At 42.9% G+C, this 14,760-nt stretch overlaps 1 long non-coding RNA gene across 1 annotated transcript; it reads left to right on the top strand.

The window, feature by feature from the left end:
- Positions 1 to 8,756: 8,756 nt before the first annotated feature.
- LOC146542099 (uncharacterized) lies at positions 8,757 to 13,087 on the top strand. The gene is made up of 2 exons (XR_014880496.1): positions 8,757 to 8,917; positions 12,475 to 13,087. It is a non-coding gene; the product is annotated as an uncharacterized LOC146542099 (long non-coding RNA).
- The last annotated feature ends 1,673 nt before the right edge of the window (positions 13,088 to 14,760 follow it).

The following is a 14,760-nucleotide window of genomic DNA, read 5'->3' on the forward strand; positions in this document are numbered from 1 at the left end:
TTCTCTTCTCCAAGCTAAACAAGCCCTTTCCTCATAGGAGAGCTGCTCCAGCCCTCTGATATCTCAGTGCCCTCCTCTGGATCCACTCCAAGAGCTCCACGTCCTTCCTGTGCTGGGGGCCCCAGGCCTGGACACAGTGCTGCAGATGGGGCCTCACAAAAGCCGAGTAGAGGGGGACGATCACCTCCCTCTCCGTGCTGGCCACCCCATTTTTAATGCAGCACAGAACACAGTTGGCCTTCCGTGCTGGAAGCGCAAACTGCTGGCTCATGTTCAGCTTCTTGTCTACCGGGACCCAGAAGTTCTTCTCAGACCCCCAAGTTTTTCTTAAATGGATACTAAAAGACATCAAAGTGTACCTTAAAAGTACCATTTTCCTCATATAAATGATAGAGAAGGCAAGGTGTGTGGTAGACGTCTCTATCACGTGTGCCTTCATTTAATCTGACATTCACATCATATGGCTTGGTAGCTGATCTTCCTCTCTTCACCCTCTTTCAGCACCATTACCTGTTTCTCTCTTGCTTATTGCACTAGAGCAGTCAGGAAAATGCTTCTCAACATCATCTGTATTTGTTCAAACACAAAAGGAATCTTTTTAATCCATTATATGAGCCTTTAGATTACTTTAAAGAAGTCAGAGACATTCCAACAACCATATTTTAATCATGTACCAGCTTTCCAAAAGGGAATCTCAGTTTACAGATGCCTACATTTGAAGACGTTACAAAGCATGCACGTTTCAGTTCTCTCTGCCACTGGCTATGGTAATGACTGAAAATGATGTGAGTGGTCCCAGTGAGCTTTTTATGCATAGCTGTGCAAAAGCAGAACAGATATTGCTACGGTTATTTACAATTTTCTAGAAAAAAAAAGAAAATCACAGACCGCATTTTTATATGAGCATTGCTCTCGTGGCACTTTCTGGCTTTTCAAACAGTGTAAAGTTTTTTTCTACCCAGTCCAAAAACAGAAACAACTCCCTAAGCATTACATAATCAAAAAGCAGTGCTTAGAACAGCACTTAGAACAGCACAAAACTAAGGCTTTAAGTGTTCAGAATAAGGAGTGTCATGAACAATCAGTTTTTCTCTACTTACCCCATACACACTTCCATCAACTTTCTTGGCCCTATTCTATCTAGAAGAAGAAAGTCTGTCAGCTTCTTAGGCCTGGCTTCTAACTGTAAGTCTGTTTCTAGAGAGACCTGGGCAGGCTGCGGGAATGGGCCATCAGAATTTCCTAAAGTTCAACAAAGGGAAATGCAAAGTCCTTCATCTGGGGTGGAACACACACACCAGGAGAGGCTGGGGAGCAACCAGGTGGAAGGCAGCCCTGCTGTCAATGACTTCAGGTCCTGGTGGACAACAAATTGGTTGTAGAACAGCAACAGCTCCCTTGAAGCTAAGGTGTCCAACAGCACCCTAACAGAAGAGCATCACTAGCATGTCAGAGGAGATGATTCTTTCTCTCTAACATCTAAATAATAACAATCTTTATTCTCTCCCTAGTCTAAGCAGGGTAGTGCTCTTGCAATCTGTGGCTTGCACATCCTTCCTTATGCATAAGTTAGATCACTAGCAGACTCCTTAAACACCAGAGGAAAAGAGTTCTTCAGACTAAAAACTGTCAAAATGCGATTATTAGCATTAATTACGACACTAACACATTTAATTTCCAGCAACCTTCTGGCATCAATACTTAGTAGCCACATAAAAAAATACTGTGCACGTGCTTCCAGTAAGATCTGTTGATTTTTTTTTCTATTATTACTATTAGTTGTTGTTGACTCAAAAAAAGCAGTAAAAGAAAGCAGTGACCCTAGTTGCATGTTTTAGAAAACAGAAATATTCCATGGTCTGTGGTCTGTTTCAGCCTTGAAACAAAGCAAAAGTTCCAGCCCTCTGGGCAAGCCTGCTCTGGTACTTGGAAAGGTTATAATGGTACTAGAGGAGCTGACCAGAAGGAGTGTGTACTCCAGTTTCAGAGAAGTTTCTTAGTGCAAACTGCTGACAAAGCTACATTTGGAATTATATGCTGGGCTACAAACTGGAGCAGCTGACGTGCCAGCACGCAGCCCTTGCTGCTCCCTGCTGAGGCAGTAGTGATCACAGAAGGCCCGGAGAAAGCATGTAATGCCCCATGAAATGCCCAGAGCTTACCTGCCATACCCTGCAGAATAAGAGACCCCACTGGCAGGGTCTGTTAGTCGCCAGGAAACCCGCAGAAGTCTCTTTTTGTGATGAGTTAATTGCCAGACTGGCTAACTGAAGGATCTTGCTGTCTGCCTTCCTAGGTCCCTCAAGCACTCTTTGTTTTGTTACTCTTTCTTTTTCAAACTAATTTGCTCCACTTTGCCATAGGGAACTGAAAAGCTCTTCCAGACTGAACTAAACTTACACTGAAACTATTCTTATACGCCTACTGACCTTTTGTTAGGATCCTGAAATGGAATATGCCATAGGCTACAAGGCATTATGGTATGACTACTTTCTGTTGTTTTTCTAAGCTAGAGAATCAAAAGGATATAAAGCAAAGAAATAAACAAAGAATGCAGGTATCTTAAGAGCAGCCGGACACGATTTCAAGTGTTTTTTTTTCCCCCTCTTCAAATTAATTATCTTAATTCCTGGTAGTGATGTCAATCCTACAGTACAAGAGGATCAGTATTTAAGAAGGGCTCTCTTATTCAGATACCTTCATTCCCCTGTTGGTTTTTCTGTGAGAGAAACCAGTCACAGCTTGCTGCAGCATTGTAGCCTAGCACTTAAAAAGATTATTTGTATGTAGCATATTCTTCCTTTTTACACTTTCCTGGTCCAGTCTACACAAGGGGATAGCAGAGGATGTGACACTTTGCTGGTTCTTTTACATGTTCTCACTGGACTGAGAGAGAACAGTAATTGTCTTTCCTTTGTCCCCAGGGGAATCCGTGTCACCAGACCCTGTGCTTTCCATTCATTTATTTATGTATTTAGCCTCTTTTCCTATGGTGGCCATGAGGTTCCTGTAATCAGTGTGAAAGTCTGGCTCACACTTCTGAACCCTTCTCCAAGGAAGGCAGTGGTACCAAGAAGGTCCCTGGCTTTTCCCTAATGTTGTATGGGGAACTTGAAGGCAGAGGGAAATCACTGAATGTCAGCGTACAATCAACGAATATACAGATGGTACAGTATATTCAGGAGCTTGGCTGATGTAATTATTATATTGGAGTAGGAAAAGAAAGACACTCACCCTATCCTGGGCTCACAAAACAGATTCTGGTGGAGCAGATCTCCAGAAGAGATCCTTCCCCACTGGCAGTCAGCTCTTAAGAGGGTCTAGGAGAGGTGCAGCCAGGCTCCATCCCTTTCTGCAGCACAGGTGATTTGCCTTCACCTGTGCTCCTGTGGCTGACTCACTGCTCGTCTCAGGTGATCAAACAGAGGTTCAGGCCATGATTCAGCAGCCCCATACAGTCAGCAACCTTGTTTTCCATCCTCATAGTTTGAATGCAGAAACTAAAAGAAGGGAAGCATGGATTTCTTAAGAAAACGCTTTCTTTTTTACAGTGTGTGTGTGAAGTACATACTTAATATCTCTTTTTTATTTTAGAAAGCATCTTGAAATTCTGTACTTCTGTGAAAACCAGAACTTTTGGGAGAAGTGCTCAAAATGCTGGGAAAGCAAGCTATCCCTTCAAGCTGTTCTGACTACATGAGCTCAGTGCCGAGCTCACAGAGTTCCTTCCTGCTAAGGAAACAAAAATCACTCCTTAATTGTTAGAACTTCCTTCAGTACAATCCTGCAAATAATACGTGGATTCAAACACAGAAAAGAAAGAAAATGAAAAAAATATATAATGAAGTCATGGTGCTGCCTTTCTAAAAAGTAATGAGGAAAACACTGCTTATCGTGCTAGTGACAAAATTCTGAAAAATGCTGTCTTGTACTGAGAAATTCAGAGCAGGAAGGTAGGTGAGCTTATCTGCATGATGTGTGCCTTTTCTTGCAACTTCCATTTATCCCACTGGTGAAAGAAAGGTGTGCTGTCAGAAAACAGAAGCAATATTTTTACAGACCAACTTTGTGTTGTCTCTGTGAGGACATGCAGAAGTACTAAAGTCACTTTTTGTATGAAGAATATCTTAAAATGTACAGTCATCTTAAAGAGATAATTAATATTTTGACCCTCTTTTGTTGTTCCCTCACTTCCCCTGTGACAGCCTTGGGGATTCTCCTGTGTTATTTCTTTTAGTTCAGGAATCCACGGATGAAGCGTGTTACTTAATTTCGATGACCGTGTTAATTATAGAAGACAAGCAGTTACTGAATCTTGCACCATAATTAATCAACCTGATATTTACTTACTACATTGTTCATACCAGATTAAGCTGTAGCTAGACAAGCAGGACAAGGAAAGTGAGTGACAGAAGCATTATCATGGCACACTGCCTCCTATTGGGAAAGTTCATCTTCCTTCTGAAAGAGACGCCTTCAGGGATCATGTAATTTGAATTCCCTGTGAATTTAGTGTCATCTTAGCTTGACCAGCTCTGGAAGAACATATTAACCTCCCCTTGTGATTTTCAGAAAACCATTCTAATTTAGCAAGTAATTAAGGGTCACATGTAGGATAAGGAGCTGGATAAGCTTGGATTACGCACAGGAAGCTTTGTCTCCAGGGCAACCCGAGCAGAGGGCTGCTGGAGCTGGGGTGGGAGGGCAGGCAGAGCTTCCACCCCGCGAATCGGTGCGAGGAGCAAACGCCTGCAGAACTGGTCATCACTGGGATGCCGGGCAGAAAGCAGCAGCCAGCGGGAGCCTTCTGCCGAGCGAGGTCAAGAGAAGTCCAAAACAATGACGCTTGGCAAAGCCTGCGTTTTTTTAAAGCCGAAATTGCTTCAGTCGTCATCGAGGGATTTTGCTGCGCTCTCACTGTGAGGCTGCCAGCGTCCGTGTAACTGTGGCTGCTAACGCACACATCCGTGGGCCCTGCTGGGCCGCAGCGATGCCAGCCAGGCAGCCCGGGCTGCACACCGTGCTCAGGTGTAACACTGCGCTCAGGGAGCTCTCCTCACACAGCAAGCATGCAGAGTTAACGTCACCGGCAGGGCCAGGAGATCCCAGCTACTTGGCTGGACACTTTCACTTGGGAGCTATGAACGGAAAGCAATGCTTTTCTTTTCCCTCCGGAGAAATCATCAGATTTATGGTTTAAAACTAAGCCCTCTAACTTCAGACCTCTATCTTCTCACCTTCTTTTATTTCTATTAGAATAGCAGGCCCGTGCCTGTGATCACTGTGTACCACGTCCTTCAGAGCCACACAACCCCCCTTCTTGAACACTCCATGGATGCTGCTCCCACTGCTTCCCCAGGCAGCCTGCTCCAACCTCACCGCTCTTTCTGAGAAGAACATTTTCCTAATATCCAACCTAAATAGGAGTGGCCTGTTAGACATGAAATGCCTTCTCAGTTCATTTGTACCCTATTGATTTCTTATGATCTCTAAGAGAAACAACCACGGTGTTTTCCAAAGCTTTCTTTAGAACAAACAAGTGCCCTCTGCAATCAGGTGACATTGTCATACGATGTATTTTAACAGTTGGGGCATCCTTGCATCTTGAATGCAAGTACACCTAACTTTATAGCATGCATTTTGGAAATGCTCATTCACTGTGGATGTAGAAATGATGTTTGATTTCACCTTCCCTTTGCACAGAGGCATGCTGTTCTGCATCAGACCACCGCTACAGGCAGGGGGGAATTTGCACACTCTATTCTCTCTGATATATACTGTAGAACCTGCCATAAAAAGCCAGTTGTGCTGGAGGTAATTGTTAAAAAGGGTAAAGGTCTTTAAAAAAAGCACTGGGTTTAAATAATTGCAGATAGAATTCATGCAAAACATTACAGGGAATGTTGTATTTGTTGCAACTGCTGAGCACATAAAGAGAATGTTGACAAGGCTGTAGTACCTGCACGAACAATTTTGGGAGCAGCCTCCATGCCCTGAGCAGGATAGGTCACTCTCAGAATCCCTTCATTTCTGCCTGCTTCCTGTGATAAGCCTTGCTTTGCTTTATTCTTCAAATTTCACAGTTCCAACTAAAAGAATCACAATACTGTCTTACTTATTTTTCATGAAGTTTAAAGGACTTGAGCAGTGTTGTGATACTTTGTTTGCATGTGAAAATGCCTTACAGACTGACTAGGGACAAAGAAGAACAAAGAAGGTTCTTTCTCTGGTTATTTTAATTGTGAAGAATAAAAAAGTATTCTTTTATTCTTACGAAAGTAAAAAGTAACTATAAAATACTTAATGAACTATAATAAAGTTCATCTGGAAAACCCAACATTCACATTATGTTTTTGAATCTCCTGGCCTGGACTAACATCAAAGCCCCTGGAATAGTGTATCCTGGTTCAAACATTATGGTGAGGCCATTTTATTCCAGAAAGGATTCTGTGGTGTTGCTCTTAGCTGCACGTCTCCCACACAGTGCTGTGATGCATACTGCCCTATTACACGTGACTGCTGAGTGAGCCCACAGAAAGCTTTCAGATGTGCCAAAAACCACTTGGAGGTTCACTGGTAGTATTTTTTCTTGGTGTGAAACAAATAAAAATATCCTGCCTGACTGAACACAGCTCAGGCTGCAAAGTAATGTTGGTACTTATCTTCTTATTCATATTGGTGGTTTTAGGCAGTCTCAGAATCCCAGCCCCACTGAAACACTGAGACTTCAAGAAAGCATTTAGCCTAACCTGATTCGCAGTTCAGCACCTGATCCAACAATGTACCAGCCAAAACTTTACCAAGGGTAACAAACGAAGCCTGGGGTTAATTTAGATATTTCTGTTTAAGAGGTGGGAAACACGCAGATAAGGTTATGATGAGGCTTTGTAGCTTCCACAGTGGGTATCAGATACTCTTCAGCAAGCCCTTGACTTCCAAAATGATTGCAGGATTTTTCAGCACTTCTGTTGAGAAAATATTGTTAATGACACAGAAAAAAAAAATTCCAAAAAACTAAGCAAATACTTTACACTGTTCAGAAACATTTAGGTTCCTGTTTACTCAAATTCTCACAGTAAACAGGAGGCTAGTTAACAAAGGTACAGAGATGAGATAAAGGCAAAGCACATCTTTCTCAGACACCAGTTCAGGGATGCTATCCCAGATTTAGAAAATAAATAAATAAATAAATAAAGGAGGAGACATCATTTGCAAATTACTATTCCCAGAGCAAGACTAAACCTTAGAAATAATAATTAGTCATCAACTATGACCTGCTTAGTAGAAGAGGCTATATTTCAAAAAAGATGCATAAATTGGGTGGCTAAATCCACAGACACAAGAATTAATGAAGTGCCGAGGGCTTAGCATGTTTCAAAAGTCAAATGACTTAACCTAAGTGTGGCCTAAAGCTGCAGAAATCCCACGGTGGTAATTAATTATAATTTTAGCTTTCATAAACATCTGCTGGAAACTGGTGGGTGCATCTCACCACACAAGAATCCTTTTTTGGTCACCAGAAGGCAAGTGGAGTGGCACTGCAGTTCAACCCCAGTTATACTCTCCTCCCTTTGTGCTCTATTCAGTTTTAGAATTGCAAAGTAGCAACATTCAGTCAGCTCTTCCTTGATTCCACTGAGCATTTTAAATACTGAGCAGAACTGATTTGGAAACATCTGAACTGCTTTGAGCACTAGAAGTCATCAAATTTAGAATTTTCAAAAGCAAATGACCTGAAATTAATCATGAAAAACACAGAGGCATCCCCAGCTTTGGACTTCTGGCAACTGGAGCTGGTGTGATCCTCATCACAGCACAACAGGAATCACCCACTGCTCTCATTGCTGTTTCTCTTCCACTTAGTGAGCCCTTTTCACCTGTCAGGTGTCCAGCCCAACTATTTATCTCACCTCTGCTACGTTTCTGTTATCTCATTTATGTTGCTTAGCCTCTCTGCCTTCTCCATTGTATTTGTCTGCCTCCTGACAACTGACCTTCCTTCAGCAGCTGGGCATGTTTTTAGTTACTTCATTGTTTCTCTAATGCAATATAGCTGTTAATTGTAATGGATAGGATAATTTAAAAAATGATCAGTCCCTAAATCACTTTCAGCATTAGAATGTGCACTGCACGCTTTTGCTCTTATGTGCAAGCAGGAAGGAATTCCTGTATGGAATGTCAGCAATGTTGGTACCCAAAGGGATAACTTGTCAGACAAAAGCTCTGCTCAGTTTAGTTTCACTAAGACTACTGCCTGAAGCAGAAGCAACACTCAAGAGTTCAGAGGAAAACATATGCTCATACTCTAAGACATGCTGACAGCATCCTGATCACTGGACTGACAGATGGGATCCAGGACCGAGGATGTTTCGGTTCCCAGCAGCAGCAAGCCCACTGTTACAGCACTGGGTCACTGCAGGAGGGTTCCAGAGCTTTCCTTTCACTCACCCAGCTCTCCTCTGCTGCTGGCATTCCCTGCAGGCATTACTGATGGCAGTGGCTGTGGGAAAGTGTTTTTTTTTTCTAGAGCAGGTGCTGTTCCATTGTATTGGGAATATGAAGGGACAGCTGAGAAATCCCTTTGGAGGTCAGAGATAAGAGATTTATCATCAGTTGGAGCCAGGAGACACTAGTTTGGATTCACGCATGATCTGACCTGAAAGTACCCCAAGCAACAAGTTTCAGCAGAAACAGAAAGATACTTCTGCATTAGCAGGTGCAACATTAATGAGAAATGTGATTTTTACCATGTGACATCTGCTACGTGCACTTTGCAGCCACTGACGTGCACTTTGCTCACCACTTCCAGAGGAAAAGATAAGGCTTCCAGACCCAAATCCACTGAAAGGGGGGGTGGGTCAAGGCACTTTAGACTTCTCATTAGCAAAAGGTGAGATATGCCGTCCTATAGGCTGAGGTAAGTGGCTTCTACATTTCTTGCTCCTCTGGTGTAGTAGGGCTGCATTTGTCATCTGTATGTATCCCTAAGGCTGATGAAGCAGCATCCAGAGCAATCAAGCTATCACCTTGTAGGGTTGGGAACACCAGGAGCTGGGGAAATACCCCAGCCTGCTTGTCTTTGCTTCTTAAGAATAGGATCACCTTCCGAAAATGAAGATAATTTCTATTTAAATTGGCCACGTTGTGCACCAATTTGTGGCCATGCTCATTAGGAAGGGAGGGGGTCCGGGAAGCACTTTGCCTAATAGCAGTAAGGCAAAAAGTGAACTGGAGGAGGAAATGGAAAGAGGGCAGAATATGTTTAAGGATTACATCTTGGCACGCACAGCATGTGATTTTACAACCCAAGTCACACTGGCTAGGGGTAAATCAGCAGCTATTAATCCCATGGGAAACAAAGGAAACCCAAGGTACTACCTCCTGCAAGGATTCTGTGAGAACTCAGCAGGTAACCGTGATGAGAGTGCAGATCTCTGCAGGCACAATTATACCTACCATGGAAAACACATGAAGATTTTTCAGTGCGTAAATCGGGGGCAGGTGGAAGATAAGATATTTGTTCAATTAAACTTAAAGGGAACCAAAAGATTTTTTAGCTCCGCATCTTTTTGGACCTCCTAAAGCAAAGAGCTGTGCTTTGCTGAGCTGCCATAGATGCAGAGCTCCGGGAACAAATGGTGAGAGGAATTAATCCTAACTTCATCCAGTTTCTTTCTTTCCAGCCTCTAAGAAACCCCTGGTTTTCATGACAACAGAAAGAAAAGCAAGTGCCCATGCATAAGAGTGAACAGAATCCTATTTAGAAAGTGAATAGGAGTACAAATTACCCAGCATAAACACAGAACCAAGTAACTGTCTGTTTGCAAACTAATTGGTTTTTCTAACTATGGTTATGTATACAGGCAAAAAAAAAAAAAAAAAGATGAAAGGGGAGACCTTGACTGTTATTTTATCTTCAGCATAAGTAGGCCATCTGAGTTGTTTTAATAAGGGATGTATCGTGTTCCTGAACTGACCATATGTTTTATAGTTTTAATTACTTCTACCACTTTTTTTTTTTCCCCTTTTTTTTCCCAGAGGGATTTTGAAGGGTTTAGAGACTGTGAAAGGGGGGAGAGGAGTTGGCAATGTCAGTATCACATCCTCTGCTGGAGTTCATATCTCAATGTAGGGTTTTACCACACAGCAGTGAAAGTGCTGCCTAAAAAGAACAATCCACAGATCACGGAGGTATGCAAAATCTACCTTCTAAATGAATCTTTTTAATATAATAAAACCTTAGCCATATCTAACTCTCTTTTCCAAACAAGACTTCCTTCCACTCCAATGAAATCTAAGCAAATTGTATTTAGGTCTTTTCCTAATACAGGATAGCAGACATCAGTTAACATTCAGTCTAATTACGATATCATGTTTAATAATGTCATATTCAAGGCCAGGCTGAGTGGGGCCCTGTGCAGCCTGACCTGGTGGGGGCAACCAGCCCATGGCAGGGGTTGGAACTGGACGACCTTTAGGGTCCTTGGAGGGGAGCTTATGGATGGACCCAGCCATTCTATGAATCTGTTCTATTTACTGTGTGACTTTATGACAACTGCTTGTGTTTAAAATCTTACAGTCAGCAAGTACAGAATTTGAAGTGCTGCATGAAAGTCCTTTTTTGTTATTTAGGTTCATGTATTTTTGTGACAGGCAAAAACTGGGAGAACCAAGCAGTGCAGAAGCTCGGCTGTACTTCAGTTAAATAAGTGTTTTACACACTTGACAGAATTTTTATTCAAGATAAACATACTTAGAGCTGCCCAGGGAAGTCCCCCTTCCTTGAGGGGAGGTCTAAGAGATGCCTGGCTATAGCAGTAAGGGGGACAGTCTGATGTCAGGTTGATAGTTGGACTTGATGAGCTTGAAGGTCTTTACCAACCCGGACGGTTCTGCGATGGGCCAACTTCTTCCTCGAGCCCCAAAGGCATCACATGTATGTAAAAAACACAGCCGGATGGATACTGAAAGATCATTCTGTGATCCTTCTACGTCTGTGTAGATGACATACAAGCAGGCTCAGACACGGCAGAAGATGGTGCTCACCGTGTGCGTTTGCAGCATCGCGTTCAGTAAACCTGCAGGATTGCTACTGCTGGGCAACGTCAGCAACAGAGCAGATAGATTCTTCGTATTCTTTCTTAGCATAAACCTGTCAGCCCTCCCCAAACAAAACAAAGTCTCCCGGAGAGAGGCGCCCATCGGGTGCCTGCCATGAGCCGGGCTCTGCCGTGCCTGGCGCTGCCCCTTTTCTCACAACCCTCTCGTTGACATTTACCTAAATTCGGCCCTGTCCCTTCACGTGCTCGTTTATTCCGACAGGAAGGCTTGCCTATACATGGCGGTGGGGCTGCTTGAGGTCTGTGGGGTGCTAAGCCCTCATTAACTCCACTCACGCTGTCTTACTCTGCTTGCCAGTGCTTAAGCAGTGCTTTTTTTAAAAAGCAACCAATTAGCACCTCATCAGCTCCAATTAGAGGAGACAAAAGCAGTGTAAAGATAACTCAATGAGAGGGGGTGGCACAACATCATGTAATCTTTTAAGACAGCAGTGAGCATTCACTGGGCGAGCTGCGCTGGGCCTATTCACCTTTTTTACTTCCCTCTGGATGCATTTAAGTCTTTTTTTGCTGGGAAGCCGGGCCTCCCAGGAGTCCCAGAGTCTCTCATTCAGGGCTACCTGTTTACAGCTCACCGAACAGAAGGACCTAAACAATCCTATATTGTACGCCTGTTGCTTCCTTAAACTTAGGCCTCCACAATGGCATGTTTTCAGAAGCTGGGCAGAGTAAGTTAAAGGCTGGCTTTATACTCATTAAGTGTTCTCCTTGTACTGTCTTCTAATTACATGGCAGGGCAACAATGTATTTTTTTTCTTCAATGGAGTTCTTTGGAGCAGTTAATTTGGTGCCTATACTAAATGCTCCAAAACATTAATTAGTGTGGAAGGAACCCTAATTTCCTCGGTGGCTTTCCTCTCCATTTACTTCCCTTGTTTTCACATAGGCTTGGATGAGCCTCTATAATGAAATTACCTCATTAATGCCTTTATTCTTGCAGAATAACTCATTCAAGATCTACCATTTAGTTTTAATTTAATGCTGTCAAAAGCAAAAGGTGCATTCATGTCTTTGATTAGTGCTTTTTTTCCCCCTTCTCTAAAGAGTGGACAGATTTAAATTGTTAAGATGGCAAGTAGTGAGTTATAATTGGATACAAGCAGCACTTCAGTGAATATTAAATGCTTTCAAAGCCTGGTCTATGTGGTCTGCTGACTATTAACTGTGTCCAGTGAGTAATTTGGTGGGTTTTGAATTAACGGCACCTTAGCCACTGTGAAGCAAATTAAGTTTAATTTTGTTTATAAAAAACAATGAAGCTGCATTTATCAACATGACGGTCAGTCGTAACAGAGTTCAGTTTTTCCCATTGTCCTGTACTGACCTCATGGCTTGGTTACTTTTGCTAACACAGGGTCTCATCCTGTACGTCTGGATGGAGACCTATTTATGGATGGCCAACAAGACGGAGCCTTTCACTTGCAAGAACAACTGGGTTCTTAACACCGTCGGGAAGAAACCACTCCATCCACGCATGACCACGTTTTACCCTTCCTCCACACCTGTGCAATACTTCCCAGCCACCAGACTCTTAACATTTTACAGAGATGGGGAAAACTTCACCCAGAGCAGAACTGAGTAACAAAAAGAAAGAAGTAATGGAAAACTGCTGTTGCAGCATGGAAAAAGCAACAACAACAACAAAAGAATGCATTTCCACAGCAACGATTTCCTGTACACAAAATGCACTGAGGTTTATACAGGAGGTGGCGTGCAGTGGTCGTCCTGCATCTGCACCAGCAGCCTGTACCCTGCATTGCTGCAGTGCAGCCTGCCCTCCCTCTGCCTTCAGCCTTGTGCCAAAGGGGTCATGGCTAAGGGCAGAAGTGTGACGATGCTAATGTTGTCTCTGCTCTTCTGGGTTATGAGAAGCTGGATCTCAGGCTACTGAGGGCTTCCATTAACTGTAGTAGATTTAAATTTTGTCCTTATTTTATTTTTAAATAAACAGTTTATGTATTGATAAACATTGTTTCTCCAATGATGAGGATTACCAGTTTGTTTTATCCCAGGAAGGAATGTATGAGAATTCTTGAGCAAATAGAAGTCTTTGGGTTTTTGGACTAGTGATGTTTCCAAAATACTGGGCTTTCTCTGTGAAGCACACAAGGGAAGTACAGCATCTTTAGGGAGACATTTTTTTTCTTCAGTTAGGATTTGGTGTAAAATTTCAGTCTGGCTTTAATTACAGCTCTCCTTCAAGGCTTAAAATACGACAATACTTTAATCCTCACTTTTACAGATATGAGTAATTCCTGCTGCAGGTTTTTGGTTCACTGGCAGGAACACTCAGGTTTAGATATTTCCCTGTTATCTGACTTTTAATTCTGGGTTTCAGCTGGGCTGCATGAGAGCCCTCTCCTAATACATGGTGTTTTTATGCATGTATGCTTTTCCAGTTCATAGTGCCTGAGACAGAGCAAGCAATACAACCTTGGAGAGTATACACAGCTTGCTGCACAGAGTGGCATTAGAGTGTACAGTTTGAAGTATAAAACCTGAAGAAGAAGGCAGCAAAGAGTTTGGGGAACCAGTTCTGATACAGTCTTGTGTGCACTGTCCATTGCCAGCTCTGTGGTGTGCCAGATCTCTTATAAATTGCTATTTATCATGATTCAAGAGTTGTGCAGTGTTAGTGGCAGGTCCAAAGTGAAACTAGTTCTCTGGCATTGGCTTATTTTGCAGTAAGAACATGCCATGAATTCCTGTTCCTCTTCTAGGTCAGCTCAGAATGGTGGGGATGGTTTAAGAAAAGCTAGTTTCAGTCCAGTCATTGTGCAGATAGTAAATGTTCCTCTGAGTCACATGAAGGCCCCAGTCCAGGTATTTTTTCTCAGTGTAATATATCCTGCCAAATTTGTGTGTTTCTGAACATCCAGCAGCATTCTCTCATGGGTTTCCATTAGTCCAGTGACCGAAGCACTTGCTCAAGAAGCAAGATAGCTTGTCCAATTCTCTTTTAATCTGTAGGAAGTTTGCACATTTCAAATCACCACACCATATCTTTCTAGGAGAAAGGATAAGAAATGATTCTGACCATTCACTTACTGCCTTTTGAAGCAGGGCATTGTGCAGAAAGTCAGAGAAGGCAGATACGACTCTTCATCTGGGAGCTGTTTTGTCTCTGCTCCAAGAATAGTTCCCATATTTCATGTTTGTGTGAAATACAGTGCTAAAGGCAGGGGTTGGGAGCCTTTTCTACAAGGTTCATGTATTCCTGTAGGATACCATGATTGTAGGAGTCAACCGAAGAGCTTGGCTTCTCCCTCTGGTCCAGGGAGTACAAGACGGAGAGAGCAGCTCAGGAGCTTGTTCACCAAATGAGATAATTGCAGATGGCAAATCAGCAAACCCAGCAATACAACTGCATGGCTACAGATAGTGGCTCTGTGAAAATGTGGGCTTAGTATGAGTGCTGATCCCAAGCCTTATTTGCTGCAGCTTAAAGACAATGTAGGATGTGCATAGATGTAACCTCTGATGGGTGCCTATAAGACAGGCACAGGAAAGGAAGCGTAGGTATGATCAGCAGGAATCACAACTGAAAAACACTGAAGTGACATACCATTTCATTCCTCAGCAGGTATGCAGCAAAAACAAACAGCAGAACCTGTGTCTGCAGAGCAGATGCAAGAAGAGA

Source organism: Meleagris gallopavo, chromosome Z, assembly GCF_905368555.1.
Source record: "Meleagris gallopavo chromosome Z, MGAL_WU_HG_1.1, whole genome shotgun sequence".
Classification (NCBI taxonomy): Eukaryota; Metazoa; Chordata; class Aves; order Galliformes; family Phasianidae; genus Meleagris; species Meleagris gallopavo.